Raw genomic sequence first — 5,969 nt, 5'->3', positions numbered from 1 at the left:
TCCATTCGGATTTATGAACTTTTCTGAACCTGGCATATACATACAAATAAACTTGAAGAATGTGTGAATACGAAAACACACAAATAAGTAGAATTGTAATTGAAATAAAGTGTGAATATATCTACGGATCGAAAAAAATGTGCAAAGTATATTATCTAGATAACATTGGAATTCCATTCGGATGCATAACCTTTTCTGAACCTGGCATATAATTTATGTATAAATAAACTATAAGAATGCGTGCATACAAAACAACACGAATAAGTAGAATTTTAATAGAAATGAAGTGTGAATATAATTACGAATAAAAATCAGGATAACCTTGGAATCCTATTCGAATTCATAACCTTTTCTGAACCTGGCATATATGTACACATAAACTTCAAGAATGCGTGAATACGAGACCACACGAAGAAGTAGAATCTTAATTGAAAAACATTGTAAATATGTCTATCAATCGAACGAAATGTGCGAAGTCTATTATCTGTATAACCTTGGAAGTCCATTTCGAGTCATGACCTTTTCTGGACCTGACAGAGTAAGCCATGTGGGGATATCTCAAACCTAGTTAGCGCAAAGCCTGCAGGTCTGAAATTGACCTCAGATGACCTTTAACGACTGCGGGCGCTCAGGGGGAGAGTTCTGACACGGAAGGGTCAAAGGTGAAGTCCAGGTAGATAGAGCGGTCAGGTTCGGCTCTAACAAGGGCGAGTGACTAGTCAGATATGCCTAGTGGGCGGGAGCAGTGTAGGGAAAATCAATACATACTTCAAACTCAGTTAGGCACCGTTAGGAAATTCATCTTACACTTTTCAGACTAATATCCCTTATACATGACACCATTCGAGCACCTTTCACCACTTTTGGTGAAAAAAATGTCCTCAAATACATGTTGTACAGCCAGATTGGAAAGTGGGGTTTTCTATAAAAAGCTGCCTGCTCACGAGAGAATATGTAAGTTTTGTACAATGGACGCAGTGGAAAATGAAATAACGTTACATTTTATTTACCAATGTCCTCTATATGACGTCGAAAGAAACGAATTATGGAAAACAGCTTCCATACATTCTCCTAGCTTTCGTATAATTTACAAAAATCCATCTTACTACTAAAATCAACCAACCCACTTATGATTCAAAACGTGGGTCAGTTCATTTTCCACTGTATTCAAAAAAGAAGTCAAACCCAACCATAGTCAACCATAGTTAACATAGAACTTTCACAGTAGACTAGATAACTATGTCGATTTCCATGTATTCTCCATGTACTTGTTTGTCTGCAATTAGCCTTTGGGCATGAGCTTGCAATAAGTAAGAATATGATGGAAATCCGTCGTTCCTTTGCTCAGTTATTCCCCTTAGAAGATTTTCACAATAACGCCCCTGAAGTTCCATAGCAAGCTGGGAGGCCAAAACCGACACCACTTCTTTATTATATCACAAGCTATCTGCCACCCAAAAATCAAGACCATAGCACGTCCAGGTCAAAGGATACAAAAATTGAAGTTCTGCTGCAGTACCAAGGTCACATGCCAGGGGGCCCAAAATCGACCGTGAACTTTGGCTTCACAACACCTGCCCACATACCAAATGTCATCGCAATCCATCAAAAGGTTCTTGAGTTATGCTGACTGACAGTAGTGCGGAAACACAAACACACAGACACACAGACACACACACAGACACACCCAAAACAATATCTCCATTTGTCATGGAGATAAATATTGAATATCAAAATATCTAATCAGAGATTTGGACTGCAACGCCTCCTATCATCGAAAATTATCACTGCAACACTACAACATACAGCGTCCCCACTCAAGGTCACAACTGGTCTCCAAGGGTACAAGAAATTCGCATTCCAATAGTTTTCCTGCAATTAATCTCTCCATGTTGTCGACCCAAACGTCCTCCTGTGGTGCAGTTATGTAGACCACCGCAGGCGGCGCTACGGGAACCATCTCCTGGGAGCACCAAGGCGTCGCTCTTCCAACACTGGCGCCAAGTCTCATCCGCTTGTTCTGCCAATTCAAACCGTTTCTCAATCACCCTGTCATCAAGGCACAGAGGGAATAGATAACATTAACATTTGCTTTTAGTATTCGTCATGTTCGTACTCATAACAAAGAGAGAAATGAGCTGTATAGGCTTGTACAAAACCAATTTCCCTATTTCTTGCACTTAGGTACTGTAGACAAATTCATTTTTATAAAGCAACTAGACCAACATTCCATTGAGAAACATATCTGTCTTTTTTATCTCTTCTATGACTGACAAGCAAGTTGAAATTATCTAAGGATAGTTTTTGTTGCGACCTGTACTTAGCCCAGTGTGGCAAAAATGTGTAATAAAGGTCTTCTTTCATTCATAACCTTTCCTGAACCTCTGAGACGAATCGAAGTGAAGTGGGAATATCGCCAAAAATTCATATTGCAAACTCTATTTGAAATAGCTATAGCCTCATGAATATTGATGTTCAAATCTGGGTTACAAAAATAGACCTTTATATCCTATCCTAAAAAGGCACAGAAAAGAAAAATGAATTAACGCCGTCTGATGTATTGCTACCCCCCTCCCCCTTTTGACCTTGTCTTGTCTTGACTTTGGTAACATGTCACGTAAAGAAGTCGGGTGAGATTTTTCTTCACAAGCACGATACTATAAAAGCAGAAATGTTCGCGGTGGTTTTATGTTCGCTGTTTTCGCGGCGACCGTTCTACCGCGAACTTAAAACCACCGCAAACATGTTTGTCCAATACTGTAGCAGTAATGTGACTATAGCGCTGCCGGGAACCTAAAACCACCGAGAACACTCCATTTTCCCTTTAGCGCGAAATCATGTTAAACAACGCGAATTTAAATACATTTACAGTATTTGCCCCCAAAGTACACATTACCCTTACTAATGTAAAACATATCAATGAAGAAGTCAATCAGATCTAGAGGTGTATCGCGAAACGTTAAAGTGTGACGATCTTGTCACCTGATGACGGATCGACCCTGAAAGTCGCGCCGCCATTTTGAAAATGTCGGTCGCGGCACATTTATAACAAGCCCCGCCATTGGTCGACACGGGCCATCAACCAACAGATATAAAGGGTCCCCTGTGCTGAGAGTGAAGGTGGAGGTTCCTTACATGCTCGCTCATCGATCATGTTTGGTTCTATCGCTGTCAGGTTGAACTATGATACGCGCTTGTGAGTCACAAACAGTGCGCTTCAAATGGGAAAGGTTTTCAAAGCAGTCGACGGATATGATTGTCAAGATAAAAGCTTTTCAAACCGTATGAACCGTGGGATCCCTTACTAAAGCTATAGAAAACTCAGTGTGCCTGGCACTGTTTGTAATTTGATTACGGTTTGAACAGCAAAAGTTTTGTTAGTTCCCTGTCGAGCATATATATTTTAGCCTCCACCAGGCTAGATTTACTAAGGGGGTACAGATTGTATGTAGTATTCGGCAAAAAAGTTCGATAATCGGCCAGGAGGGTCAGTACATTGGAAACTGCTATTACTTATAATGCTATATATTTTGATGCTCGTGAGTCCATGCCTCTCTACAATAAAACGGGAGGATTTTTTGACCACGTTTGACTCATGAAATGTTTTGATAGCCTGGAGTCCAGCCTTGTTAGCTTTAGTCCGCTTCCGAAAGTCGCTACTCTACCAACGTTTTCATCCGCTTTTTACAAGACGTATATCAACAAAACCCGTTGAATGTGGGAGACTGGTAATAGGCTCATGTTTATAACGTTCGTTATCACACACCAACAGTCACACAGCGTTATATCCGTATCAAAGGTTACAATAAAAATTTCTTCTGACAGTTGGATACGGTCTTCACAACCATTAGATATGCTTGGAGATTAATAGGAAGGGTCAATCCCAAGGTAGGTGCCCTTTGTGCATTTCTCAGGCCTCTGAGGTCGTTAATTCAATCAAGTTGAAGGTCACTCCGCAAAACGTTCCATCCGGCGGAAATGGCTAGAGGTGTCTGTCAGACACTAACGACGTTTGCTGCACTCTTAGCAGTGACGTCACATCCTGTTATTTAGCTGTGAGGATTAACAGAGTGTAGAGACTGAGTAAAGAAAAAGTAGACACAGTTAGAAAGAGAGTGTGTTTGTGTGTCAGTGTGTGTGTATGTGCTAATCATATATGTGTGTATTTGCGTGTGCCTTTGTCTGTGTGTGTGTGTGTGTGTGTGTTCGTTTCCAAAGTGTGTGAACATAAACGAAAGAGATCGGAAAAAGAAAAGAGACAACTAAACAGACATGGGAAGAGAGACAGGCCTTGCTAGACTTGCTAGAGAGAGAGAATAAAAGAGGAGGAAAAGAGAAGGTAAAAAGAAAAGGGTTTAACAGATGGACGAAAACGATTCTGACTTTTTCTCAAGGTTTTTCTCTTCGCGCTGATCACAGCGTGTGCTATTTACAGCACAGCCGGCTTATCTTTAAATTAGCTCGCGCTCACTGCACGTAAAGACAGTAAGTAACGAACCTTCTATCACAAAACCCATCAGGTACGTGCAACAACTTGTAACGCCCTTGCTTCTATTTAGATTCCACAGGATAAGAGAAGACGGATTAGTTCAGGTGGAACAGATTCGTATTTGAGGCTCCATGTCGTCAACTTGGAAATTAGGTTTACTGTAGGAATATAATGAAGGTTTCCGTAGATCCCTCTGGTTTATGTATGGAAAAGTAAGCTCAGACTGTACAGCTAAAGTAGAGCCAATAACTGATTAATACCGTGTCTAGGAATCACTTCGTGTGTAAAATTCTAATTGGCGAAGCGGGTATCTCAATGGTGTGAGCCTATTTGCGCGAAATTATTGCGGCAACTTTGCGAATTTGGGCCAATTTTTCTTTGCGATCATACTGACGTGGAAAAATACGTCTAATTTACAACAAATTGGCCGCTCCCTTAATGTTACATTTTAAGTTTTGGCTCGAAATTGAATACAATATGACTTTAAAAGTCCTTTTTGGAAATTGCAGTGTTACCTCTGACTCAAAAACGAATAAACAATTATCAAAATTCCTCAAAAAAAAAAGAAGAGTTGGAGCGATTGTACAACTTTGCGCCATTTTGAAAGTTGCGAATTTTTGGAAATTTAAAAAAATCACAATTTAGGGTACCTTTCGCAATTTTACGCAATTAAACTGCAGTCTAGAATGCGGGCTCCTTTGATCGAATATGGCTCATACTCATATGTAAGTGTGCATAAGTCCTTTGAGCTTTATATTTGTAGGCGTTTTCTTGGCCTGTGACCTAAAAAAAATTCAACCCATATTATCTCATTTATACTAGTCGCTGTGTCTGTATGGAACAGTGACATTGTGCTCTGTATAAACTTCACTTTGCGAATATAGAATCGTCAATTTATCTACTGCTATCTTATTTGCTTACGAACGAAATTGCAAATTTCCGACTTATATGTTTATGATAGAATGTAATGATGAATGGCATTTTCAAGGGGCAGGGTTGAAGAGGAGCTTAATCATGCCTACCATGTCAGTGAATAATCCTGTTCTAGTAGGCATTTCCTGTCGTTCATCAGTCTGGGCACCAAGCGATGCTGACAAAACACAAAACCACAACCGCAGCTCAGACTGTAACTACAAACGTCTCATGGCACCAGACTATAGCACCAGACGACCTGGCTATCACGAAAATATAAGCCTTAATCCTTAATCCTTCCTCTAATTCTTTTGTTTACCCACACCTAATCCCAAAATCAGCTCAGAGATTTACTCACTTGGTGACACATTCGTGGGAACAGTTTTGTAAAGTAAAACAAGGTCGGCCATATTGTTTTAGCCATGTTGTTACTGGTTTGTCTGTTTTTTTTCTTCAAGTTTTTGGGGTTAGAGATTGTTGGAAGGCTTGCAGAGGATAGAGGTGGGAATGTTTAATGGAGTGATAAGGATTTTATGTAGGAGATATGGTGGAAGAGAGTTGTTGGGCT

The sequence above is a fragment of the Branchiostoma lanceolatum genome, chromosome 16, assembly GCF_035083965.1.
Source record: "Branchiostoma lanceolatum isolate klBraLanc5 chromosome 16, klBraLanc5.hap2, whole genome shotgun sequence".
NCBI lineage: Eukaryota > Metazoa > Chordata > Leptocardii > Amphioxiformes > Branchiostomatidae > Branchiostoma > Branchiostoma lanceolatum.
The sequence above is the reverse complement of the archived record's forward strand: the minus strand, read 5'-3'. Positions refer to the sequence as shown.